At 48.5% G+C, this 27,301-nt stretch overlaps 1 protein-coding gene across 2 annotated transcripts in view; it reads left to right on the top strand.

The window, feature by feature from the left end:
• The window catches only part of SLC25A25 (solute carrier family 25 member 25), a 102,337-nt gene that overhangs the window by 32,888 nt on the left and 42,148 nt on the right, over window positions 1–27,301 (top strand). The gene's annotated exons all lie outside the window — the stretch shown is intronic.

Genomic DNA, 27,301 nt, shown 5'->3' with positions numbered 1-27,301 from the left:
TTTGGTGTGGTTTGTGATGGTTACTTTCTTAGCCCTGTTTGGAGTGATAGCAGATAGTGCGCCAGGCCTTTAACCATTGTTCCCTGTGTTGGTGTGGTTTGTGATGGTTACTTTCTTAGCCCTGTCTGGAGTGATAGCGGATAGTGCGCCAGGCCTTTAATCATTGCTCCCTGTGTTGGTGTGGTTTGTGATGGTTACTTTCTTAGCCCTCTTTGGAGTGATAGCGGATAGTGCGCCAGGCCTTTAACCATTGCTCCCTGTGTTGGTGTGGTTTGTGATGGTTACTTTCTTAGCCCTGTTTGGGGTGATAGCGGATAGTGCGCCAGGCCTCTAACCGTTCCACTCATTGCCTCCTGGTTTGGTGTGGTTTGTGATGGTTACTTTCTTAGCCCTGTCTGGAGTGATAGCGGATAGTGCGCCAGGCCTCTAACCGTTCCACTCATTGCCTCCTGGTTTGGTGTGGTTTGTGATGGTTACTTTCTTAGCCCTCTTTGGAGTGATAGCGGATAGTGCGCCAGGCCTTTAATCATTGCTCCCTGTGTTGGTGTGGTTTGTGATGGTTACTTTCTTAGCCCCGTTTGGGGTGATAGCGGATAGTGCGCCAGGCCTCTAACCGTTCCACTCATCGCCTCCTGGTTTGGTGTGGTTTGTGATGGTTACTTTCTTAGCCCTGTCTGGAGTGATAGCGGATAGTGCGCCAGGCCTTTAATCATTGCCTCCTGGTTTGGTGTGGTTTGTGATGGTTACTTTCTTAGCCCTGTCTGGAGTGATAGCGGATAGTGCGCCAGGCCTTTAATCATTGCTCCCTGTGTTGGTGTGGTTTGTGATGGTTACTTTCTTAGCCCTGTCTGGAGTGATAGCGGATAGTGCGCCAGGCCTTTAACCATTGCCTCCTGGTTTGGTGTGGTTTGTGATGGTTACTTTCTTAGCCCTGTCTGGAGTGATGGCGGATAGTGCGCCAGGCCTTTAATCATTGCTCCCTGTGTTAGTGTGGTTTGTGATGGTTACTTTCTTAGCCCTGTTTGGAGTGATAGCGGATATTGCGCCAGGCCTCTAACCGTTCCACTCATTGCTCCCTGGTTTGTGATGGTTACTTTCTTAGCCCTGTTTGGAGTGATAGCGGATAGTGCGCCAGGCCTTTAATCATTGCCTCCTGGTTTGGTGTGGTTTGTGATGGTTACTGTCTTAGCCCTGTTTGGAGTGATAGCGGATAGTGCGCCAGACTTTTAACCATGTCTCCCTGTGTTGGTCTGGTTTGTGATGGTTACTTTCTTAGCCCTGTTTGGAGTGATAGCGAATAGTGCGCCAGGCCTTTAACCATTGCTCCCTGTGTTGGTGTGGTTTGTGATGGTTACTTTCTTAGCCCTCTTTGGAGTGATGGCAGATAGTGCGCCAGGCCTCTAACCGTTCCACTCATTGCCTCCTGGTTTGGTGTGGTTTGTGATGGTTACTTTCTTAGCCCTCTTTGGAGTGATAGCGGATAGTGCGCCAGGCCTCTAACCGTTCCACTCATTGCCTCCTGGTTTGGTGTGGTTTGTGATGGTTACTTTCTTAGCCCTGTTTGGAGTGATAGCGGAGAGTGCGCCAGGCCTTTAACCATTGCTCCCTGTGTTGGTGTGGTTTGTGATGGTTACTTTCTTAGCCCTGTCTGGAGTGATAGCGGATAGTATGCCAGGCCTTTAATCATTGCTCCCTGTGTTGGTGTGGTTTGTGATGGTTACTTTCTTATCCCTCTTTGGAGTGATAGCGGATAGTGCGCCAGGCTTTTAATCATTGCTCCCTGTGTTGGTGTGGTTTGTGATGGTTACTTTCTTAGCCCTCTTTGAAGTGATAGCGGATAGTGCGCCAGGCCTTTAATCATTGCTCATTGTGTTGGTGTGGTTTGTGATGGTTACTTTCTTAGCCCTCTTTGGAGTGATAGCGGATAGTGCGCCAGGCCTCTAACCGTTCCACTCATTGCCTCCTGGTTTGGTGTGGTTTGTGATGGTTACTTTCTTAGCCCTGTTTGGAGTGATAGCGGATAGTGCGCCAGGCCTCTAACCATTGCTCCCTGTGTTGGTGTGGTTTGTGATGGTTACTTTCTTAGCCCTCTTTGGAGTGATAGCGGATAGTGCGCCAGGCCTTTAATCATTGCTCCCTGTGTTGGTGTGGTTTGTCATGGTTACTTTCTTAGCCCTCTTTGGAGTGATAGCGGATAGTGCACCAGGCCTCTAACCGTTCCACTCATTGCCTCCTGGTGTGGTGTGGTTTGTGATGGTTACTTTCTTAGCCCTCTTTGGAGTGATAGCGGATAGTGCGCCAGGCCTTTAATCATTGCTCCCTGTGTTGGTGTGGTTTGTGATGGTTACTTTCTTAGCCCTCTTTGGAGTGATAGCGGATAGTGCCCCGGGCCTTTGATCATTGCCCCCTGTATTGGTGTGGTTTGTGATGGTTACTTCGTTAGCCCTGTTTGGAGTGATAGCGGGTAGTGCGCCAGGCCTCTAACCGTTCCACTCATTGCCTCCTGGTTTGGTGTGGTTTGTGATGGTTACTTTCTTAGCCCTCTTTGGAGTGATAGCAGATATTGCGCCAGGCCTTTAATCATTGCTCCCTGTGTTGGTGTGGTTTGTGATGGTTACTTTCTTAGCCCTCTTTGGAGTGATAGCGAATAGTGCGCCAGGCCTTTAACCATTGCTCCCTGTGTTGGTGTGGTTTGTGATGGTTACTTTCTTAGCCCTATTTGGAGTGATGGCAGATAGTGCGCCAGGCCAAAAACCGTTCCACTCATTGCCTCCTGGTTTGGTGTGGTTTGTGATGGTTACTTTCTTAGCCCTCTTTGGAGTGATAGCGGGTAGTGCGCCAGGCCTCTAACCGTTCCACTCATTGCCTCCTGGTTTGGTGTGGTTTGTGATGGTTACTTTCTTAGCCCTCTTTGGAGTGATAGCGGATAGTGCGCCAGGCCTTTAATCATTGCTCCCTGTGTTGGTGTGGTTTGTGATGGTTACTTTCTTAGCCCTCTTTGGAGTGATAGCGAATAGTGCGCCAGGCCTTTAACCATTGCTCCCTGTGTTGGTGTGGTTTGTGATGGTTACTGTCTTAGCCCTATTTGGAGTGATGGCAGATAGTGCGCCAGGCCTCTAACCGTTCCACTCATTGCCTCCTGGTTTGGTGTGGTTTGTGATGGTTACTTTCTTAGCCCTCTTTGGAGTGATAGCGGGTAGTGCGCCAGGCCCCTAACCGTTCCACTCATTGCCTCCTGGTTTGGTGTGGTTTGTGATGGTTGCTGGTCCTGCCCCAGAGCCTTGGACACCTGCGCGCGCCGCCTCTGAGGTCCTGGAACTGGATTGAAGCGGTGGTCACACCCTTCCAGCAGCCCGGCTTTGGCTCAGTGTCCTCCTGCCAGGGTGAGATCGCAGCTCTTCACTTGGCATTGTGCCCTGCCGGGAGACGGGCTGGGGGTTCTGAGAAGTGCAGCCAGGGCAGTTTCTAGCCAACTTGGTGCCGAGGGCGAAACAGAAGGTGCGCCCCCCGACTGTCGCATGTCGCTCCCAAACTACACCTCTGCCGTGTGACGTACCCCCCTCCTCAGTATCAATAAATATTTGCTATATAGATGCAGCTGGTTTCATTACATTGTAACTCAAGTATTTTACAGAAGAATTCCATTGTGAAAACACAGCTGCTGCTGCCCAAGTACCTGCTCTTAGGGAAGGCCGGGCCTGAATTCAGTTTCAAACTGTCAGTACTGGCACGCTGCGGTGTGACCAGCCTACTGGGTCTGAGGGCCCACTGGCCCCGTTTTGCAGGTGTTCTGTTTGTACAACCTCATATGTATTTTGCAAGGGGCAACACTAGACTAACCATATGAATTATTTTCTGATAGGTTATCATTCCAAGATGGTCAGTCTGGTATACTCTTATTGTACGCTTTCAAAATACCTCTCTGAGAGTGGGAAAGAGGGGACAAATGGCACCAGTGAGGATTCCTGTATGCTTTGCATTAAATCACCTCAGAGGTATTCTTCTTTTTTTTTCTCACTTCCACCAGAAGCTCTCTGTCTCCAGAGCTCTGGTCCTCTCTAGGCTGGACTATTGCAACAGCCTCTTTCTAAATCTTCCTGCCTCTACTCTTCGACCTTTACAGCATATCCAGAACAGGATTGCGAGACTTGTCCTTGGCCTCACGCCCAGGGATTGTATCTCTCAGCTCTGAAATCTCTTGACTGGCTCGATTTTAAAGGGGTAACTGGTAAGCATGAGGACGCAGTGTGTGGTGTAAAGGTGGTAGATTTTAAAGGGGTAACTGGTAAGCATGAGGGCGCAGTGTGTAGTGGAAAGGTGGTAGACTTTAAAGGGGTAACTGGTAAGCATGAGGGCACAGTGTGTGGTGTAAGGGGTAACTGGTAAGCATGAGGGCGCATTGTGTAGTGGAAAGGTGGTAGATTTTAAAGCGTAACTTGTAAGCCTGAGGGCGCAGTGTGTAGTGGAAAGGTGGTCGATTTTAAAGGGGTAACTCGTAAGCATGAGGGCGCAGTGTGTAGTGGAAAGGTGGTCGATTTTAAAGGGTAACTGGTAAGCATGAGGGCTTAGTCTGTAGTGGAAAGGTGGTAGATTTTAAAAGGGTAACTGGTAAGCATGGGGGCGCAGGGTGTAGTGGAAAGGTGGTCGATTTTAAAGGGGTAACTGGTAAGCATGAGGGCGCAGTGTGTAGAGGAAAGGTTTTAGATTTTAAAGAGGTAACTGGTAAATACGAGGGCGCAGTGTGTAGAGGAAAGGTGTTAGATTTTAAAGGGGTAACTGGTAAGCATGAGGGCGCAGTGTGTAGTGTAAAGGTGGTAGATTTTAAAGGGGTAACTGGTAAGCATGGGGGCGCAGTGTGTAGTGGAAAGGTGGTAGATTTTAAAGGGGTAACTGGCAAGCATGAGGGCGCAGTGTGTAGTGGAAAGGTGGTCTTAACTGGTAAGCATGAGGGCGCAGTGTAGAGTAAAGGTGGTAGATTTTAAAGGGGTAACTGGTAAGCATGAGGGCGCAGTGTGTGGTGTAAGGGGTAACTGGTAAGCATGAGGGCGTAGTGTGTAGTGTAAAGGTGGTACATTTTAAAGGGGTAACTGGTAAGCATGGGGGCGCAGTGTGTAGTGGAAAGGTGGTAGATTTTAAAGGGGTAACTGGCAAGCATGAGGGCGCAGTGTGTAGTGGAAAGGTGGTCGATTTTAAAGGGGTAACTGGTAAGCATGAGGCCGCAGTGTAGAGTAAAGGTGGTAGATTTTAAAGGGGTAACTGGTAAGCATGAGGGCGCAGTGTGTGGTGTAAGGGGTAACTGGTAAGCAGGAGAGCGCAGTGTGTAGTGGAAAGATGGTAGATTTTAAAGGGGTAACTGGTAAGCATGAGGGCGCAGTGTGTAGTGGAAAGGTGGTCTATTTTAAAGGGGTAACTGGCAAGCATGAGGGCGCAGTGTGTAGTGGAAAGGTGGTAGATTTTAAAGGGGTAACTTGTAAGCATGAGGGCGCAGTGTGTAGAGTAAAGGTGGTATATTTTAAAGAGGTAACTGGTAAGCATGAGGGCACAGTGTGTGGTGTAAGGGTTAACTGGTAAGCATGAGGGCGCAGTGTGTAGTGGAAAGGTGGTAGATTTTAAAGCGTACCTTGTAAGCCTGAGGGCGCAGTGTGTAGTGGAAAGGTCGATTTTAAAGGGGTAACTGGTAAGCATGAGGGCGCAGTGTGTATTGGAAAGGTGGTCGATTTTAAAGGGGTAACTGGTAAGCATGTGGGCGCAGTGTGTAGTGGAAAGGTGGTAGATTTTGAAGGGGTAACTGGTAAGCATGGGGGCGCAGTGTGTAGTGGAAAGGTGGTAGATTTTAAAGGGGTAACTGGTAAGCGTGGGGGCGCAGTGTGTAGTGGAAAGGTGATAGATTTTAAAGGGGTAACTGGTAAGCATGGGGGCGCAGTGTGTAGTGGAAAGGTGGTCTATTTTAAAGGGGTAACTGGCAAGCATGAGGGTGCAGTGTGTAGTGGAAAGGTGGTCGATTTTAAAGGTGTACTGGTAAGCATGAGGGCGCAGTGTAGAGTAAAGGTGGTAGATTTTAAAGGGGTAACTGGTAAGCATGAGAGGGCGCAGTGTGGTGTAAGGGGCAACTGCTAAGCAGGAGAGCGCAGTGTGTAGTGGAAAGATGCTAGATTTTAAAGGGGTAACTGGTAAGCATAGGGGTGCAGTGTGTGGTGTAAGGGGTAACTGGTGAGCATGAGGGTGCAGTGCGTAGAGGAAAGGAGGTAGATTTTAAAGGGGTAATTGGTAAGCATGAGGGCACAGTGTGTGGTGGAAAGGTAGTTGATTTTAAAGCGTAACTTGTAAGCCTGAGGGCGCAGTGTGTAGTGGAAAGGTGGTCGATTTTAAAGTGGTAACTGGTAAGCATGAGGGCGCAGTGTGTAGTGGAAAGGTGGTCGATTTTAAAGGGGTAACTGGTAAGTATGAGGGCGTAGTGGAAAGGTGGTCGATTTTAAAGGGGTAACTGGTAAGCATGAGGGCGTAGTGTGTAGTGGAAAGGTGGTAGATTTTAAAGGGGTAACTGGTAAGCATGTGGGCGCAGTGTGTAGTGGAAAGGTGGTAGATTTTAAAGGGGCAACTGGTAAGCATGGGGGCGCAGTGTATAATGGAAAGGTGGTAGATTTTAGAGTGGAAAGGTGGTAGATTTTAAAGGGGTAACTGGTAAGCATGGGGGCGCAGTGTGTAGTGGAAAGGTGGTCTATTTTAAAGGGGTAACTGGCAAGCATGAGGGCGCAGTGTGTAGTGGAAAGGTGGTGTATTTTAAAGGGGTAACTGGTAAGCATGGGGGCACAATGTGTAGTGGAAAGATGGTAGATTTTAAAGGGGTAACTGGTAAGCATAGGGGGTGCAGTGTGTGGTGTAAGGGGTAACTGGTGAGCATGGGGACGCAGTGTGTAGAGGAAAGGTTTTAGATTTTAAAGAGGTAACGTAAATACGAGGGCGCAGTGTGTAGAGGAAAGGTGTTAGATTTTAAAGGGGTAACTGGTAAGCATGAGGGTGCAGTGTGTAGAGGAAAGGTGGTAGATTTTAAAGGGGTAACTGGTAAGCATGAGGGCGCAGTGTGTAGAGGAAAGGTGGTAGATTTTAAAGGAGTAACTGGTAAGCATGAGGGCGCAGTGTGTAGTGGAAAGGTGCTAGATTTTAAAGGGGTAACTGGTAAGCAGGAGGGCGCAGTGTGTAGTGGAAAGGTGCTAGATTTTAAAGGGGTAACTTGTAAGCATGAGGGTGCAGTGTGTAGTGGAAAGGTGGTAGATTTTAAAGGGGTAACTGGTAAGCATGAGGGCGCAGTGTGTAGTGGAAAGATGGTAGATTTTAAAGGGGTAACTGGTAAGCATGAGGGCGCAGCGTGTAGAGGAAAGGTGGTAGATTTTAAAGGAGTAACTGGTAAGCATGAGGGCGCAGTGTGTAGTGGAAAGGTGGTCGATTTTAAAGGGGTAACTGGAAAGCATGAGGGCGCAGTGTGTAGAGGAAAGGTGTTATATTTTAAAGGGGTAACTGGTAAGCATGAGGGTGCAGTGTGTAGAGGAAAGGTGGTAGATTTTAAAGGGGTAACTGGTAAGCATGAGGGCGCAGTGTGTGGTGTAAGGGTTAACTGGTAAGCAGGAGGGCGCAGTGTGTAGTGGAAAGGTGGTAGATTTTAAAGGGGTAACTTGTAAGCATGAGGGCGCAGTGTGTAGTGGAAAGGTGGTAGATTTTAAAGGGGTAACTGGTAAGCATGAGGGCGCAGTGTGTAGTGGAAAGATGGTAGATTTTAAAGGGGTAACTGGTAAGCATGAGGGCGCAGCGTGTAGAGGAAAGGTGGTAGATTTTAAAGGGGTAACTGGTAAGCATGAGGGCGCAGCGTGTAGAGGAAAGGTGGTAGATTTTAAAGGAGTAACTGGTAAGCATGAGGGCGCAGTGTGTAGTGGAAAGGTGGTCGATTTTAAAGGGGTAACTGGTAAGCATGAGGTTGCAGTGCGTAGAGTAAAGGGGTAACTGGTAAGCATGGGGGCGCGGTGTGTAGTGTAAGGGGTAACTGGTAAGCATGAGGGCGCAGTGTGTGGTGTAAAGGAGGTAGATTTTAAAGGGGTAACTGGTAAGCATGGGGGCGCAGTGTGTGGTGTAAGGGGTAACTGGTAAGCATGAGGGCGCAGTGTGTAGTGGAAAGGTGGTCTTAACTGGTAAGCATGAGGGCGCAGTGTAGAGTAAAGGTGGTAGATTTTAAAGGGGTAACTGGTAAGCATGAGGGCGCAGTGTGTGGTGTAAGGGGTAACTGGTAAGCATGAGGGCGTAGTGTGTAGTGTAAAGGTGGTACATTTTAAAGGGGTAACTGGTAAGCATGGGGGCGCAGTGTGTAGTGGAAAGGTGGTAGATTTTAAATGGGTAACTGGCAAGCATGAGGGCGCAGTGTGTAGTGGAAAGGTGGTCGATTTTAAAGGGGTAACTGGTAAGCATGAGGCCGCAGTGTAGAGTAAAGGTGGTAGATTTTAAAGGGGTAACTGGTAAGCATGAGGGCGCAGTGTGTGGTGTAAGGGTTAACTGGTAAGCAGGAGGGCGCAGTGTGTAGTGGAAAGGTGGTAGATTTTAAAGGGGTAACTTGTAAGCATGAGGGCGCAGTGTGTAGTGGAAAGGTGGTAGATTTTAAAGGGGTAACTGGTAAGCATGAGGGCGCAGTGTGTAGTGGAAAGATGGTAGATTTTAAAGGGGTAACTGGTAAGCATGAGGGCGCAGCGTGTAGAGGAAAGGTGGTAGATTTTAAAGGGGTAACTGGTAAGCATGAGGGCGCAGCGTGTAGAGGAAAGGTGGTAGATTTTAAAGGAGTAACTGGTAAGCATGAGGGCGCAGTGTGTAGTGGAAAGGTGGTCGATTTTAAAGGGGTAACTGGTAAGCATGAGGTTGCAGTGCGTAGAGTAAAGGGGTAACTGGTAAGCATGGGGGCGCGGTGTGTAGTGTAAGGGGTAACTGGTAAGCATGAGGGCGCAGTGTGTGGTGTAAAGGAGGTAGATTTTAAAGGGGTAACTGGTAAGCATGGGGGCGCAGTGTGTGGTGTAAGGGGTAACTGGTAAGCATGAGGGCGCAGTGTGTAGTGGAAAGGTGGTAGATTTTAAAGCGTAACTTGTAATCCTGAGGGCGCAGTGTGTAGTGGAAAGGTGGTCGATTTTAAAGGGGTAACTGGTAAGAATGAGGGCGCAGTGTGTAGTGGAAATGTGGTCGATTTTAAAGGGGTAACTGGTAAACATGGGGGCGTAGTGTGTAGTGGAAAGGTGGTAGATTTTAAAGGGGTAACTGGTAAGCATGAGGGCGCAGTGTGTGGTGTAAGGGGTAACTGGTAAGCAGGAGGGCGCAGTGTGTAGTGGAAAGGTGGTCTATTTTAAAGGGGTAACTGGCAAGCATGAGGGCGTAGTGGAAAGGTGGTAGATTTTAAAGGGGTAACTGGTAAGCATGAGGGCGCAGTGTGTGGTGTAAGGGGTAACTGGTAAGCAGGAGGGCGCAGTGTGTAGTGGAAAGGTGGTCGATTTTAAAGGGGTAACTGGTAAGCATGAGGGCGCCGTGTGTAGAGGAAAGGTGGTAGATTTTAAAGAGGTAACTGGTAAATACGAGGGCGCAGTGTGTAGAGGAAAGGTGTTCGATTTTAAAGGGGTAACTGGTAAGCATGAGGGTGCAGTGTGTAGAGGAAAGGTGGTAGATTTTAAAGGGGTAACTGGTAAGCATGAGGGCGCAGTGTGTAGTGGAAAGGTAGATTTTAAAGGGGTAACTTGTAAGCATGAGGGCGCAGTGTGTAGTGGAAAGGTGGTAGATTTTAAAGGGGTAACTGGTAAGCATGAGGACGCAGTGTGTAGTGGAAAGATGGTAGATTTTAAAGGGGTAACTGGTAAGCATGAGGGCGCAGCGTGTAGAGGAAAGGTGGTAGATTTTAAAGGAGTAACTGGTAAGCATGAGGGCGCAGCGTGTAGTGGAAAGGTGGTCGGTTTTAAAGGGGTAACTGGTAAGCATGAGGACGCAGTGTGTGGTGTAAAGGTGGTAGATTTTAAAGGGGTAACTGGTAAGCATGAGGGCGCAGTGTGTAGTGGAAAGGCGGTAGATTTTAAAGGGGTAACTGGTAAGCATGAGGTTGCAGTGCGTAGAGTCAAGGGGTAACTGGTAAGCATGGGGGCGCAGTGTGTGGTGTAAGGGGTAACTGGTAAGTATGAGGGCGCAGTGTGTAGTGGAAAGGTGGTAGATTTTAAAGCGTGACTTGTAATCCTGAGGGCGCAGTGTGTAGTGGAAAGGTGGTCGATTTTAAAGGGGTAACTGGTAAGCATGAGGGCGCAGTGTGTAGTGGAAAGGTGGTATATTTTAAAGGGGTAACTGGTAAGCATGAGGGCGCAGTGTGTGGTGTAAGGGGTAACTGGTAAGCAGGAGGGCGCAGTGTGTAGTGGAAAGGTGGTCTATTTTAAAGGGGTAACTGGCAAGCATGAGGGCGTAGTGTGTAGTGGAAAGGTGGTAGATTTTAACGGGGTAACTGGTAAGCATGAGGGCGCAGTGTGTGGTGTAAGGGGTAACTGGTAAGCAGGAGGGCGCAGTGTGTAGTGGAAAGGTGGTCGATTTTAAAGGGGTAACTGGTAAGCATGAGGACGCAGTGTGTGGTGTAAAGGTGGTAGATTTTAAAGGGGTAACTGGTAAGCATGAGGGCGCAGTGTGTAGTGGAAAGGTGGTAGACTTTAAAATGGTAACTGGTAAGCATGAGGGCACAGTGTGTGGTGTAAGGGGTAACTGGTAAGCATGAGGGCGCAGTGTGTAGTGGAAAGGTGGTCGATTTTAAAGGGGTAACTGGTAAGCATGAGGACGCAGTGTGTAGTGGAAGTGTGGTCGATTTTAAAGGGGTAACTGGTAAGCATGGGGGCGTAGTGTGTAGTGGAAAGGTGGTAGATTTTAAAGGGGTAACTGGTAAGCATGAGGGCGCAGTGTGTGGTGTAAGGGGTAACTGGTAAGCAGCAGGGCGCAGTGTGTAGTGGAAAGGTGGTCGATTTTAAAGGGGTAACTGGTAAGCATGAGGGCGCAGTGTGTAGAGGAAAGGTGGTATATTTTAAAGAGGTAACTGGTAAATACGAGGGCGCAGTGTGTAGAGGAAAGGTGTTAGATTTTAAAGGGGTAACTGGTAAGCATGAGGGTGCAGTGTGTAGAGGAAAGGTGGTAGATTTTAAAGGGGTAACTGGTAAGCATGAGGGCACAGTGTGTAGTGGAAAGGTGGTAGATTTTAAAGGGGTAACTGGTAAGCATGAGGGCGCAGTGTGTGGTGTAAGGGGTAACTGGTAAGCAGGAGGGCGCAGTGTGTAGTGGAAAGGTGGTCGATTTTAAAGGGGTAACTGGTAAGCATGAGGGCGCAGTGTGTAGAGGAAAGGTGGTAGATTTTAAAGAGGTAACTGGTAAATACGAGGGCGCAGTGTGTAGAGGAAAGGTGTTGATTTTAAAGGGGTAACTGGTAAGCATGAGGGTGCAGTGTGTAGAGGAAAGGTGGTAGATTTTAAAGGGGTAACTGGTAAGCATGAGGGCGCAGTGTGTAGTGGAAAGGTGGTAGATTTTAAAGGGGTAACTGGTAAGCATGAGGGCGCAGTGTGTGGTGTAAGGGTGAACTGGTAAGCAGGAGGGCGCAGTGTGTAGTGGAAAGGTGGTAGATTTTAAAGGGGTAACTTGTAAGCATGATGGCGCAGTGTGTAGTGGAAAGGTGGTAGATTTTAAAGGGGTAACTGGTAAGCATGAGGGCGCAGTGTGTAGTGGAAAGGTGGTAGATTTTAAAGGGGTAACTGGTAAGCATGAGGGCGCAGTGTGTGGTGTAAGGGTTTAACTGGTAAGCAGGAGGGCGCAGTGTGTAGTGGAAAGGTGGTAGATTTTAAAGGGGTAACTGGTAAGCATGAGGGCGCAGTGTGTAGTGGAAAGGCGGTAGATTTTAAAGGGGTAACTGGTAAGCACGAGGTTGCAGTGCGTAGAGTAAAGGGGTAACTGGTAAGCATGGGGGCGCGGTGTGTAGTGTAAGGGGTAACTGGTAAGCATGAGGGCGCAGTGTGTGGTGTAAAGGAGGTAGATTTTAAAGGGGTAACTGGTAAGCATGGGGGCGCAGTGTGTGGTGTAAGGGGTAACTGGTAAGCATGAGGGCGCAGTGTGTAGTGGAAAGGTGGTAGATTTTAAAGCGTAACTTGTAATCCTGAGGGCGCAGTGTGTAGTGGAAAGGTGGTCGATGTTAAAGGGGTAACTGGTAAGCATGAGGGCGCAGTGTGTAGTGGCAATGTGGTCGATTTTAAAGGGGTAACTGGTAAGCATGGGGGCGTAGTGTGTAGTGGAAAGGTGGTAGATTTTAAAGGGGTAACTGGTAAGCATGAGGGCGCAGTGTGTGGTGTAAGGGGTAACTGGTAAGCAGGAGGGCGCAGTGTGTAGTGGAAAGGTGGTCTATTTTAAAGGGGTAACTGGCAAGCATGAGGGCGTAGTGTGTAGTGGAAAGGTGGTAGATTTTAACGGGGTAACTGGTAAGCATGAGGGCGCAGTGTGTGGTGTAAGGGGTAACTGGTAAGCAGGAGGGCGCAGTGTGTAGTGGAAAGGTGGTCGATTTTAGAGGGGTAACTGGTAAGCATGAGGACGCAGTGTGTCGTGTAAAGGTGGTAGATTTTAAAGGGGTAACTGGTAAGCATGAGGGCGCAGTGTGTAGTGGAAAGGTGGTAGACTTTAAAGGGGTAACTGGTAAGCATGAGGGCACAGTGTGTGGTGTAAGGGGTAACTGGTAAGCATGAGGGCGCAGTGTGTAGTGGAAAGGTGGTCGATTTTAAAGGGGTAACTGGTAAGCATGAGGACGCAGTGTGTAGTGGAAGTGTGGTCGATTTTAAAGGGGTAACTGGTAAGCATGGGGGCGTAGTGTGTAGTGGAAAGGTGGTAGATTTTAAATTGGTAACTGGTAAGCATGAGGGCGCAGTGTGTGGTGTAAGGGGTAACTGGTAAGCAGGAGGGCGCAGTGTGTAGTGGAAAGGTGGTCGATTTTAAAGGGGTAACTGGTAAGCATGAGGGCGCAGTGTGTAGAGGAAAGGTGGTAGATTTTAAAGAGGTAACTGGTAAATACGAGGGCGCAGTGTGTAGAGGAAAGGTGTTCGATTTTAAAGGGGTAAATGGTAAGCATGAGGGTGCAGTGTGTAGAGGAAAGGTGGTAGATTTTAAAGGGGTAACTGGTAAGCATGAGGGCACAGTGTGTAGTGGAAAGGTGGTAGATTTTAAAGGGGTAACTGGAAAGCATGAGGGCGCAGTGTGTAGAGGAAAGGTGGTAGATTTTAAAGGGGTAACTGGAAAGCATGAGGGCGCAGTGTGTAGAGGAAAGGTGGTAGATTTTAAAGGGGTAACTGGTAAGCATGAGGGTGCAGTGTGTAGAGGAAAGGTGGTAGATTTTAAAGGGGTAACTGGTAAGCATGAGGGCACAGTGTGTAGTGGAAAGGTGGTAGATTTTAAAGGGGTAACTGGTAAGCATGAGGGCGCAGTGTGTGGTGTAAGGGGTAACTGGTAAGCAGGAGGGCGCAGTGTGTAGTGGAAAGGTGGTCGATTTTAAAGGGGTAACTGGTAAGCATGAGGGCGCAGTGTGTAGAGGAAAGGTGGTAGATTTTAAAGAGGTAACTGGTAAATACGAGGGCGCAGTGTGTAGAGGAAAGGTGTTAGATTTTAAAGGGGTAAATGGTAAGCATGAGGGTGCAGTGTGTAGAGGAAAGGTGGTAGATTTTAAAGGGGTAACTGGTAAGCATGAGGGCGCAGTGTGTAGTGGAAAGGTGGTAGATTTTAAAGGGGTAACTGGTAAGCATGAGGGCGCAGTGTGTGGTGTAAGGGTTAACTGGTAAGCAGGAGGGCGCAGTGTGTAGTGGAAAGGTGGTAGATTTTAAAGGGGTAACTTGTAAGCATGAGGGCGCAGTGTGTAGTGGAAAGGTGGTAGATTTTAAAGGGGTAACTGGTAAGCATGAGGACGCAGTGTGTAGTGGAAAGATGGTAGATTTTAAAGGGGTAACTGGTAAGCATGAGGGCGCAGCGTGTAGAGGAAAGGTGGTAGATTTTAAAGGAGTAACTGGTAAGCATGAGGACGCAGTGTGTGGTGTAAAGGTGGTAGATTTTAAAGGGGTAACTGGTAAGCATGAGGGCGCAGTGTGTAGTGGAAAGGCGGTAGATTTTAAAGGGGTAACTGGTAAGCATGAGGTTGCAGTGCGTAGAGTAAAGGGGTAACTGGTAAGCATGAGGGCGCAGTGTGTGGTGTAAGGGGTAACTGGTAAGCAGGAGGGCGCAGTGTGTAGTGGAAAGGTGGTCGATTTTAAAGGGGTAACTGGTAAGCATGAGGGCGCAGTGTGTAGAGGAAAGGTGGTAGATTTTAAAGAGGTAACTGGTAAATACGAGGGCGCAGTGTGTAGAGGAAAGGTGTTAGATTTTAAAGGGGTAAATGGTAAGCATGAGGGTGCAGTGTGTAGAGGAAAGGTGGTAGATTTTAAAGGGGTAACTGGTAAGCATGAGGGCGCAGTGTGTAGTGGAAAGGTGGTAGATTTTAAAGGGGTAACTGGTAAGCATGAGGGCGCAGTGTGTGGTGTAAGGGTTAACTGGTAAGCAGGAGGGCGCAGTGTGTAGTGGAAAGGTGGTAGATTTTAAAGGGGTAACTTGTAAGCATGAGGGCGCAGTGTGTAGTGGAAAGGTGGTAGATTTTAAAGGGGTAACTGGTAAGCATGAGGACGCAGTGTGTAGTGGAAAGATGGTAGATTTTAAAGGGGTAACTGGTAAGCATGAGGGCGCAGCGTGTAGAGGAAAGGTGGTAGATTTTAAAGGAGTAACTGGTAAGCATGAGGACGCAGTGTGTGGTGTAAAGGTGGTAGATTTTAAAGGGGTAACTGGTAAGCATGAGGGCGCAGTGTGTAGTGGAAAGGCGGTAGATTTTAAAGGGGTAACTGGTAAGCATGAGGTTGCAGTGCGTAGAGTAAAGGGGTAACTGGTAAGCATGAGGGCGCAGTGTGTGGTGTAAGGGGTAACTGGTAAGCAGGAGGGCGCAGTGTGTAGTGGAAAGGTGGTCGATTTTAAAGGGGTAACTGGTAAGCATGAGGGCGCAGTGTGTAGAGGAAAGGTGGTAGATTTTAAAGAGGTAACTGGTAAATACGAGGGCGCAGTGTGTAGAGGAAAGGTGTTAGATTTTAAAGGGGTAAATGGTAAGCATGAGGGTGCAGTGTGTAGAGGAAAGGTGGTAGATTTTAAAGGGGTAACTGGTAAGCATGAGGGCGCAGTGTGTAGTGGAAAGGTGGTAGATTTTAAAGGGGTAACTGGTAAGCATGAGGGCGCAGTGTGTGGTGTAAGGGTTAACTGGTAAGCAGGAGGGCGCAGTGTGTAGTGGAAAGGTGGTAGATTTTAAAGGGGTAACTTGTAAGCATGAGGGCGCAGTGTGTAGTGGAAAGGTGGTAGATTTTAAAGGGGTAACTGGTAAGCATGAGGACGCAGTGTGTAGTGGAAAGATGGTAGATTTTAAAGGGGTAACTGGTAAGCATGAGGGCGCAGCGTGTAGAGGAAAGGTGGTAGATTTTAAAGGAGTAACTGGTAAGCATGAGGACGCAGTGTGTGGTGTAAAGGTGGTAGATTTTAAAGGGGTAACTGGTAAGCATGAGGGGCGCAGTGTGTAGTGGAAAGGCGGTAGATTTTAAAGGGGTAACTGGTAAGCATGAGGGCGCAGTGTGTGGTGTAAAGGAGGTAGATTTTAAAGGGGTAACTGGTAAGCATGGGGGCGCAGTGTGTGGTGTAAGGGGTAACTGGTAAGCATGAGGGCGCAGTGTGTAGTGGAAATGTGGTAGATTTTAAAGCGTAACTTGTAATCCTGAGGGCGCAGTGTGTAGTGGAAAGGTGGTCGATTTTAAAGGGGTAACTGGTAAGCATGAGGGCGCAGTGTGTAGTGGCAATGTGGTCGATTTTAAAGGGGTAACTGGTAAGCATGGGGGCGTAGTGTGTAGTGGAAAGGTGGTAGATTTTAAAGGGGTAACTGGTAAGCATGAGGGCGCAGTGTGTGGTGTAAGGGGTAACTGGTAAGCAGGAGGGCGCAGTGTGTAGTGGAAAGGTGGTCTATTTTAAAGGGGTAACTGGCAAGCATGAGGGCGTAGTGTGTAGTGGAAAGGTGGTAGATTTTAACGGGGTAACTGGTAAGCATGAGGGCGCAGTGTGTGGTGTAAGGGGTAACTGGTAAGCAGGAGGGCGCAGTGTGTAGTGGAAAGGTGGTCGATTTTAAAGGGGTAACTGGTAAGCATGAGGACGCAGTGTGTGGTGTAAAGGTAGATTTTAAAGGGGTAACTGGTAAGCATGAGGGCGCAGTGTGTAGTGGAAAGGTGGTAGACTTTAAAGGGGTAACTGGTAAGCATGAGGGCACAGTGTGTGGTGTAAGGGGTAACTGGTAAGCATGAGGGCGCAGTGTGTAGTGGAAAGGTGGTCGATTTTAAAGGGGTAACTGGTAAGCATGAGGACGCAGTGTGTGGTGTAAAGGTGGTAGATTTTAAAGGGGTAACTGGTAAGCATGAGGGCGCAGTGTGTAGTGGAAAGGTGGTAGACTTTAAAGGGGTAACTGGTAAGCATGAGGGCACAGTGTGTGGTGTAAGGGGTAACTGGTAAGCATGAGGGCGCAGTGTGTGGTGTAAGGGGTAACTGGTAAGCAGGAGGGCGCAGTGTGTAGTGGAAAGGTGGTCGATTTTAAAGGGGTAACTGGTAAGCATGGGGGCGTAGTGTGTAGTGGAAAGGTGGTAGATTTTAAAGGGGTAACTGGTAAGCATGAGGGTGCAGTGTGTGGTGTAAGGGGTAACTGGTAAGCAGCAGGGCGCAGTGTGTAGTGGAAAGGTGGTCGATTTTAAAGGGGTAACTGATAAGCATGAGGGCGCAGTGTGTAGAGGAAAGGTGGTAGATTTTAAAGAGGTAACTGGTAAATACGAGGGCGCAGTGTGTAGAGGAAAGGTTTTAGATTTTAAAGGGGTAACTGGTAAGCATGAGGGTGCAGTGTGTAGAGGAAAGGTGGTAGATTTTAAAGGGGTAACTGGTAAGCATGAGGGCACAGTGTGTAGTGGAAAGGTGGTAGATTTTAAAGGGGTAACTGGTAAGCATGAGGGCGCAGTGTGTGGTGTAAGGGTTAACTGGTAAGCAGGAGGGCGCAGTGTGTAGTGGAAAGGCGGTAGGTTTTAAAGGGGTAACTGGTAAGCATGAGGGCGCAGCGTGTAGAGGAAAGGTGGTAGATTTTAAAGGGGTAACTGGTAAGCATGAGGGCGCAGCGTGTAGAGGAAAGGTGGTAGATTTTAAAGGAGTAACTGGTAAGCATGAGGGCGCAGCGTGTAGTGGAAAGGTGGTCGGTTTTAAAGGGGTAACTGGTAAGCATGAGGGCGCAGTGTGTAGTGTGTAGTGGAAAGGCGGTAGATTTTAAAGAGGTAAGTGGTAAGCATGAGGTTGCAGTGCGTAGAGTAAAGGGGTGACTGGTAAGCATGGGGGCGCGGTGTGTAGTGTAAGGGGTAACTGGTAAGCATGAAGGCGCAAAGTGTGGTGTAAAGGAGGTAGATTTTAAAGGGGTAACTGGTAAGCATGGGGGCGCAGTGTGTGGTGTAAGGAGTAACTGGTAAGCATGAGGGCGCAGTGTGTAGTGGAAAGGTGGTCTATTTTAAAGGGGTAACTGGCAAGCATGAGGGCGCAGTGTGTAGTGGAAAGGTGGTAGATTTTAAAGCGTAACTTGTAAGCCTGAGGGCGTAGTGTGTAGTGGAAAGGTGGTAGATTTTAACGGGGTAACTGGTAAGCATGAGGGCGCAGTGTGTGGTGTAAGGGGTAACTGGTAAGCAGGAGGGCGCAGTGTGTAGTGGAAAGGTGGTCGATTTTAAAGGGGTAACTCGTAAGCATGAGGGCGCAGTGTGTAGTGGAAAGGTGGTCGATTTTAAAGGGGTAACTGGTAAGCATGAGGGCGTAGTGGAAAGGTGGTAGATTTTAAAAGGGTAACTGGTAAGCATGAGGGCGCAGTGTGTAGAGGAAAGGTTTTAGATTTTAAAGAGGTAACTGGTAAATACGAGGGCGCAGTGTGTAGAGGAAAGGTGTTAGATTTTAAAGGGGTAACTGGTAAGCATGAGGGCGCAGTGTGTAGTGTAAAGGTGGTAGATTTTAAAGGGGTAACTGGTAAGCATGGGGGCGCAGTGTGTAGTGGAAAGGTGGTAGATTTTAAAGGGGTAAGTGGCAAGCATGAGGGCGCAGTGTGTAGTGGAAAGGTGGTCGATTTTAAAGGGGTAACTGGTAAGCATAAGGGCGCAGTGTAGAGTAAAGGTGGTAGATTTTAAAGGGGTAACTGGTAAGCATGAGGGCGCAGTGTGTGGTGTAAGGGGTAACTGGTAAGCATGAGGGCGTAGTGTGTAGTGTAAAGGTGGTAGATTTTAAAGGGGTAACTGGTAAGCATGGGGGCGCAGTGTGTAGTGGAAAGGTGGTAGATTTTAAAGCGTACCTTGTAAGCCTGAGGGCGCAGTGTGTAGTGGAAAGGTCGATTTTAAAGGGGTAACTGGTAAGCATGAGGGCGCAGTGTGTAGTGGAAAGGTGGTCGATTTTAAAGGGGTAACTGGTAAGCATGAGGGCGTAGTGGAAAGGTGGTAGATTTTAAAAGGGTAACTGGTAAGCATGAGGGCGCAGTGTGTGGTGTAAGGGGTAACTGGTAAGCAGGAGAGCGCAGTGTGTAATGGAAAGATGGTAGATTTTAAAGGGGTAACTGGTAAGCATAGGGGTGCAGTGTGTGCTGTAAATGGTAACTGGTGAGCATGAGGGTGCAGTGCGTAGAGGAAAGGAGGTAGATTTTAAAGGGTTAACTGGTAAGCATGAGGGCGCAGTGTGTAGTGGAAAGGTGGTCGATTTTAAAGGGGTAACTGGTAAGCATAGGGGCGCAGTGTGTAGTGGAAAGGTGGTCGATTTTAAAGGGGTAACTGGTAAGCATGAGGGCGTAGTGTGTAGTGGAAAGGTGGTAGATTTTAAAGGGGTAACTGGTAAGCATGAGGGCGCAGTGTGTAGTGGAAAGGTGGTCGATTTTAAAGGGGTAACTGGTAAGCATGAGGGCGTAGTGGAAAGGTGGTAGATTTTAAAGGGGTAACTGGTAAGCATGAGGGCGCAGTGTGTGGTGTAAGGGGTAACTGGTAAGCAGGAGAGCGCAGTGTGTAATGGAAAGATGGTAGATTTTAAAGGGGTAACTGGTAAGCATAGGGGTGCAGTGTGTGGTGTAAATGGTAACTGGTGAGCATGAGGGTGCAGTGCGTAGAGGAAAGGAGGTAGATTTTAAAGGGTTAACTGGTAAGCATGAGGGCGCAGTGTGTAGTGGAAAGGTGGTCGATTTTAAAGGGGTAACTGGTAAGCATAGGGGCGCAGTGTGTAGTGGAAAGGTGGTCGATTTTAAAGGGGTAACTGGTAAGCATGAGGGCGTAGTGTGTAGTGGAAAGGTGGTAGATTTTAAAGGGGTAACTGGTAAGCATGTGGGCGCAGTGTGTAGTGGAAAGGTGGTAGATTTTAAAGGGGTAACTGGTAAGCATGGGGGCGCAGTGTGTAGTGGAAAGGTGGTAGATTTTAAAGTGGAAAGGTGGTAGATTTTAAAGGGGTAACTGGTAAGCATGGGGGCGCAGTGTGTAGTGGAAAGGTGGTCTATTTTAAAGGGGTAACTGGCAAGCATGAGGGCGCAGTGTGTAGTGGAAAGGTGGTAGATTTTAAAGGGGTAACTTGTAAGCATGAGGGCGCAGTGTGTAGAGTAAAGGTGGTAGATTTTAAAGAGGTAACTGGTAAGCATGAGGGCACAGTGTGTGGTGTAAGGGTTAACTGGTAAGCCTGAGGGCGCAGTGTGTAGTGGAAAGGTGGTAGATTTTAAAGCGTACCTTGTAAGCCTGAGGGCGCAGTGTGTAGTGGAAAGGTCGATTTTAAAGGGGTAACTGGTAAGCATGAGGGCGCAGTGTGTATTGGAAAGGTGGTCGATTTTAAAGGGGTAACTGGTAAGCATGTGGGCGCAGTGTGTAGTGGAAAGGTGGTAGATTTTAAAGGGGTAACTGGTAAGCATGGGGGCGCAGTGTGTAGTGGAAAGGTGGTAGATTTTAAAGGGGTAACTGGTAAGCGTGGGGGCGCAGTGTGTAGTGGAAAGGTGGTCTATTTTAAAGGGGTAACTGGCAAGCATGAGGGTGCAGTGTGTAGTGGAAAGGTGGTCGATTTTAAAGGTGTAACTGGTAAGCATGAGGGCGCAGTGTCGAGTAAAGGTGGTAGATTTTAAAGGGGTAACTTGTAGGCATGAGGGCGCAGTGTGTAGTGGAAAGGTGGTAGATTTTAAAGGGGTAACTGGTAAGCGTGGGGGCGCAGTGTGTAGTGGAAAGGTGGTCTATTTTAAAGGGGTAACTGGCAAGCATGAGGGTGCAGTGTGTAGTGGAAAGGTGGTCGATTTTAAAGGGGTAAATGGTAAGCATGAGAGGGCGCAGTGTGTGGTGTAAGGGGCAACTGGTGAGCATGAGGGTGCAGTGCGTAGAGGAAAGGAGGTAGATTTTAAAGGGGTAATTGGTAAGCATGAGGGCACAGTGTGTGGTGGAAAGGTAGTTGATTTTAAAGCGTAACTTGTAAGCCTGAGGGCGCAGTGTGCAGTGGAAAGGTGGTCGATTTTAAAGTGGTAACTGGTAAGCATGAGGGCGCAGTGTGTAGTGGAAAGGTGGTCGATTTTAAAGGGGTAACTGGTAAGTATCAGGGCGTAGTGGAAAGGTGGTCGATTTTAAAGGGGTAACTGGTAAGCATGAGGGCGCAGTGTGTAGTGGAAAGGTGGTCGATTTTAAAGGGGTAACTGGTAAGCATGAGGGCGTAGTGTGTTTTTAAAGGGGTAACTGGTAAGCAAGGGGGCGCAGTGTGTAGTGGAAAGGTGGTCTATTTTAAAGGGGTAACTGGCAAGCATGAGGGCGCAGTGTGTAGTGGAAAGGTGGTCTATTTTAAAGGGGTAACTGGTAAGCATGGGGGCACAATGTGTAGTGGATAGATGGTAGATTTTAAAGGGGTAACTGGTAAGCATAGGGGTGCAGTGTGTGGTGTAAGGGGTAACTGGTGAGCATGGGGGCGCAGTGTGTAGAGGAAAGGTTTTAGATTTTAAAGAGGTAACTGGTAAATACGAGGGCGCAGTGTGTAGAGGAAAGGTGTTAGATTTTAAAGGGGTAACTGGTAAGCATGAGGGTGCAGTGTGTAGAGGAAAGGTGGTAGATTTTAAAGGGGTAACTGGTAAGCATGAGGGCGCAGTGTGTAGAGGAAAGGTGGTAGATTTTAAAGGAGTAACTGGTAAGCATGAGGGCGCAGTGTGTAGTGGAAAGGTGGTAGATTTTAAAGGGGTAACTGGTAAGCAGGAGGGCGCAGTGTGTAGTGGAAAGGTGCTAGATTTTAAAGGGGTAACTTGTAGGCATGAGGGCGCAGTGTGTAGTGGAAAGGTGGTAGATTTTAAAGGGGTAACTGGTAAGCATGAGGGCGCAGTGTGTAGTGGAAAGATGGTAGATTTTAAAGGGGTAACTGGTAAGCATGAGGGCGCAGCGTGTAGAGGAAAGGTGGTAGATTTTAAAGGGGTAACTGGTAAGCATGAGGGCGCAGTGTGTAGAGTAAAGGTGGTAGATTTTAAAGGGGTAACTGGTAAGCATGAGGGCGCAGTGTGGTGTAAGGGTTAACTGGTAAGCAGGAGGGCGCAGTGTGTAGTGGAAAGGTGGTAGATTTTAAAGGGGTAACTTGTAAGCATGAGGGCACAGTGTGTAGTGGAAAGGTGGTAGATTTTAAAGGGGTAACTGGTAAGCATGAGGGCGCAGCGTGTAGAGGAAAGGTGGTAGATTTTAAAGGGGTAACTGGTAAGCATGACGGCGCAGCATGTAGAGGAAAGGTGGTAGATTTTAAAGGAGTAACTGGTAAGCATGAGGGCGCAGTGTGTAGTGGAAAGGTGGTCGGTTTTAAAGGGGTAACTGGTAAGCATGAGATGAGGACGCAGTGTGTGGTGTAAAGGTGGTAGATTTTAAAGGGGTAACTGGTAAGCATGAGGGCGCAGTGTGTAGTGGAAAGGCGGTAAATTTTAAAGGGGTAACTGGTAAGCATGGGGGCGCGGTGTGTAGTGTAAGGGGTAACTGGTAAGCATGAGGGCGCAGTGTGTGGTGTAAAGGAGGTAGATTTTAAAGGGGTAACTGGTAAGCATGGGGGCGCAGTGTGTGGTGTAAGGGGTAACTGGTAAGCATGAGGGCGCAGTGTGTAGTGGAAAGGTGGTAGATTTTAAAGCGTAACTTGTAATCCTGAGGGCGCAGTGTGTAGTGGAAAGGTGGTCGATTTTAAAGGGGTAACTGGCAAGCATGAGGGCGTAGTGTGTAGTGGAAAGGTGGTAGATTTTAAAGGGGTAACTGGTAAGCATGAGGGCGCAGTGTGTGGTGTAAGGGGTAACTGGTAAGCATGGGGGCGCAGTGTGTAGTGGAAAGGTGGTCTATTTTAAAGGGGTAACTGGCAAGCATGAGGGCGTAGTGGGTAGTGGAAAGGTGGTAGATTTTAAAGGGGTAACTTGTAAGCATGAGGGCGCAGTGTGTAGAGTAAAGGTGGTAGATTTTAAAGAGGTAACTGGTAAGCATGAGGGCACAGTGTGTGGTGTAAGGGTTAACTGGTAAGCATGAGGGCGCAGTGTGTAGTGGAAAGGTGGTAGATTGATTTTAAAGCGTACCTTGTAAGCCTGAGGGCGCAGTGTGTAGTGGAAAGGTCGATTTTAAAGGGGTAACTGGTAAGCATGAGGGCGCAGTGTGTATTGGAAAGGTGGTCGATTTTAAAGGGGTAACTGGTAAGCATGTGGGCGCAGTGTGTAGTGGAAAGGTGGTCGATTTTAAAGGGGTAACTGGTAAGCATGGGGGCGCAGTGTGTAGTGGAAAGGTGGTAGATTTTAAAGGGGTAACTGGTAAGCGTGGGGGCGCAGTGTGTAGTGGAAAGGTGGTAGATTTTAAAGGGGTAACTGGTAAGCATGGGGGCGCAGTGTGTAGTGGAAAGGTGGTCTATTTTAAAGGGGTAACTGGCAAGCATGAGGGTGCAGTGTGTAGTGGAAAGGTGGTCGATTTTAAAGGTGTAACTGGTAAGCATGAGGGCGCAGTGTAGAGTAAAGGTGGTAGATTTTAAAGTTGTAACTGGTAAGCATGAGAGGGCGCAGTGTGTGGTGTAAGGGGCAACTGGTGAGCATGAGGGTGCAGTGCGTAGAGGAAAGGAGGTAGATTTTAAAGGGGTAATTGGTAAGCATGAGGGCACAGTGTGTGGTGGAAAGGTAGTTGATTTTAAAGTGTAACTTGTAAGCCTGAGGGCGCAGTGTGCAGTGGAAAGGTGGTCGATTTTAAAGTGGTAACTGGTAAGCATGAGGGCGCAGTGTGTAGTGGAAAGGTGGTCGATTTTAAAGGGGTAACTGGTAAGCATGAGGGCGCAGTGTGTAGTGGAAAGGTGGTCGATTTTAAAGGGGTAACTGGTAAGCATGAGGGCGTAGTGTGTAGTGGAAAGGTGGTAGATTTTAAAGGGGTAACTGGTAAGCATGTGGGCGCAGTGTGTAGTGGAAAGGTGGTAGATTTTAAAGGGGTAACTGGTAAGCATGGGGGCGCAGTGTGTAGTGGAAAGGTGGTAGATTTTGAAGTGGAAAGGTGGTAGATTTTAAAGGGGTAACTGGTAAGCAAGGGGGCGCAGTGTGTAGTGGAAAGGTGGTCTATTTTAAAGGGGTAACTGGCAAGCATGAGGGCGCAGTGTGTAGTGGAAAGGTGGTCTATTTTAAAGGGGTAACTGGTAAGCATGGGGGCACAATGTGTAGTGGAAAGATGGTAGATTTTAAAGGGGTAACTGGTAAGCATAGGGGTGCAGTGTGTGGTGTAAGGGGTAACTGGTGAGCATGGGGGCACAGTGTGTAGAGGAAAGGTGGTAGATTTTAAAGGGGTAACTGGTAAGCATGAGGGTGCAGTGTGTAGAGGAAAGGTGGTAGATTTTAAAGGGGTAACTGGTAAGCATGAGGGCGCAGTGTGTAGTGGAAAGGTGGTAGATTTTAAAGGGGTAACTGGTAAGCAGGAGGGCGCAGTGTGTAGTGGAAAGGTGCTAGATTTTAAAGGGGTAACTTGTAGGCATGAGGGCGCAGTGTGTAGTGGAAAGGTGGTAGATTTTAAAGGGGTAACTGGTAAGCATGAGGGCGCAGTGTGTAGTGGAAAGATGGTAGATTTTAAAGGGGTAACTGGTAAGCATGAGGGCGCAGTGTGTAGAGGAAAGGTGGTAGATTTTAAAGAGGTAACTGGTAAATACGAGAGCGCAGTGTGTAGAGGAAAGGTGTTAGATTTTAAAGGGGTAACTAGTAAGCATGAGGGTGCAGTGTGTAGAGGAAAGGTGGTAGATTTTAAAGGGGTAACTGGTAAGCATGAGGGCGCAGTGTGTAGAGTAAAGGTGGTAGATTTTAAAGGGGTAACTGGTAAGCATGAGGGCGCAGTGTGTGGTGTAAGGGTTAACTGGTAAGCAGGAGGGCGCAGTGTGTAGTGGAAAGGTAGATTTTAAAGGGGTAACTTGTAAGCATGAGGGCACAGTGTGTAGTGGAAAGGTGGTAGATTTTAAAGGGGTAACTGGTAAGCATGAGGGCGCAGCATGTAGAGGAAAAGTGGTAGATTTTAAAGGAGTAACTGGTAAGCATGAGGGCGCAGTGTGTAGTGGAAAGGTGGTCGGTTTTAAAGGGGTAACTGGTAAGCATGAGGGCGCAGTGTGTAGTGGAAAGGGGTAACTGGTAAGCATGGGGGCGCGGTGTGTAGTGTAAGGGGTAACTGGTAAGCATGAGGGCGCAGTGTGTGGTGTAAAGGAGGTAGATTTTAAAGGGGTAACTGGTAAGCATGGGGGCGCAGTGTGTGGTGTAAGGGGTAACTGGTAAGCATGAGGGCGCAGTGTGTAGTGGAAAGGTGGTAGATTTTAAAGCGTAACTTGTAATCCTGAGGGCGCAGTGTGTAGTGGAAAGGTGGTCGATTTTAAAGGGGTAACTGGCAAGCATGAGGGCGTAGTGTGTAGTGGAAAGGTGGTAGATTTTAAAGGGGTAACTGGTAAGCATGAGGGCGCAGTGTGTGGTGTAAGGGGTAACTGGTAAGCAGGAGGGCGCAGTGTGTAGTGGAAAGGTGGTCTATTTTAAAGGGGTAACTGGCAAGCATGAGGGCGTAGTGTGTAGTGGAAAGGGGGTAGATTTTAAAGGGGTAACTGGTAAGCATGAGGGCGCAGTGTGTGGTGTAAGGGGTAACTGGTAAGCAGGAGGGCGCAGTGTGTAGTGGAAAGGTGGTCGATTTTAAAGGGGTAACTGGTAAGCATGAGGGCGCAGTGTGTAGAGGAAAGGTGGTAGATTTTAAAGAGGTAACTGGTAAATACGAGGGCGCAGTGTGTAGAGGAAAGGTGTTAGATTTTAAAGGGGTAACTGGCAAGCATGAGGGTGCAGTGTGTAGAGGAAAGGTGGTAGATTTTAAAGGGGTAACTGGTAAGCATGAGGGCACAGTGTGTAGTGGAAAGGTGGTAGATTTTAAAGGGGTAACTGGTAAGCATGAGGGCGCAGTGTGTGGTGTAAGGGTTAACTGGTAAGCAGGAGGGCGCAGTGTGTAGTGGAAAGGTGGTAGATTTTAAAGGGGTAACTGGTAAGCATGAGGGCGCAGTGTGTAGTGGAAAGGTGGTAGATTTTAAAGGGGTAACTGGTAAGCATGAGGGCGCAGTGTGTGGTGTAAGGGGTAACTGGTAAGCAGGAGGGCGCAGTGTGTAGTGGAAAGGTGGTCGATTTTAAAGGGGTAACTGGTAAGAATGAGGACGCAGTGTGTGGTGTAAAGGTGGTAGATTTTAAAGGGGTAACTGGTAAGCATGAGGGCGCAGTGTGTAGTGGAAAGGTGGTAGACTTTAAAGGGGTAACTGGTAAGCATGAGGGCACAGTGTGGTGTAAGGGGTAACTGGTAAGCATGAGGGCGCATTGTGTAGTGGAAAGGTGGTAGATTTTAAAGCGTAACTTGTAAGCCTGAGGGCACAGTGTGTAGTGGAAAGGTGGTCGATTTTAAAGGGGTAGCTCGTAAGCATGAGGGCGCAGTGTGTAGTGGAAAGGTGGTCGATTTTAAAGGGGTAACTGGTAAGCATGAGGGCGTAGTGTGTAGTGGAAAGATGGTATATTTTAAAGGGGTAACTGGCAAGCATGAGGGCGCAGTGTGTAGTGGAAAGGTGGTCGATTTTAAAGGGGTAACTGGTAAGCATGAGGGCGCAGTGTGTGGTGGAAAGGTGGTCTATTTTAAAGGGGTAACTGGTAAGCATGAGGGCACAGTGTGTAGAGTAAAGGTGGTAGATTTTAAAGGGGTAACTGGTAAGCATGAGGGCGCAGTGTGTGGTGTAAGGGGTAACTGGTAAGCAGGAGGGCGCAGTGTGTAGTGGAAAGATGGTATATTTTAAAGGGGTAACTGGTAAGCATAGGGGTGCAGTGTGTGGTGTAAGGGGTAACTGGTGAGCATGAGGGTGCAGTGTGTAGTGGAATGGTGGTTGATTTTAAAGGGGTAACTGGTAAGCATGGGGGCGCAGTGTGTAGTGGAAAGCTGGTCGATTTTAAAGTGGTAACTGTTACGCATGAGGGCGCAGTGTGTAGTGGAAAGGTGGTCTATTTTAAAGGGGTAACTGGCAAGCATGAGGGCGCAGTGTGTAGTGGAAAGGTGGTCGATTTTAAAGGGGTAACTGGCAAGCATGAGGGCGCAGTGTGTGGTGTAAGGGGTAACTGGTAAGCATGGGGGTGCAGTGTGTGGTGTAAGGGGTAACTGGTAAGAATGGGGTGCAGTGTGGTGTAAGGGGTAACTGGTAAGCAAGGCGGTGCAGTGTGTGGTGTAAGGGGGAACTGGTAAGCATGGGGGTGCAGTGTGTGGTGTAAGGGGTAACTGGTAAGAATGGGGTGCAGTGTGGTGTAAGGGGTAACCGGTAAGCAAGGCGGTGCAGTGTGTGGTGTAAGGGGTAACTGGTAAGCATGGGGGTGCAGTGTGTGGTGTAAGGGGTAACTGGTAAGAATGGGGTGCAGTGTGGTGTAAGGGGTAACTGGTAAGCAAGGCGGTGCAGTGTGTGGTGTAAGGGGTAACTGGTACGCATGGGGGTGCGGTGTGTGGTGTAAGGGGTAACTAGTAAGCATGGGGGTGCAGTGTGTGGTGTAAGGGGTAACTGGTACGCATGGGGGTGCGGTGTGTGGTGTAAGGGGTAACTGGTACGCATTGGGTGCGGTGTGTGCTGTAAGGGGTAACTGGTACGCATGGGGTGCAGTGTGTGATGTAAGGGGTAACTGGTACGC

This window comes from Ambystoma mexicanum, chromosome 8 (genome assembly GCF_040938575.1).
Source record: "Ambystoma mexicanum isolate Mex_15411 chromosome 8, UKY_AmexF1_1, whole genome shotgun sequence".
Taxonomy (NCBI): domain Eukaryota; kingdom Metazoa; phylum Chordata; class Amphibia; order Caudata; family Ambystomatidae; genus Ambystoma; species Ambystoma mexicanum.
The sequence above is the reverse complement of the archived record's forward strand: the minus strand, read 5'-3'. Positions and strand labels throughout refer to the sequence as shown.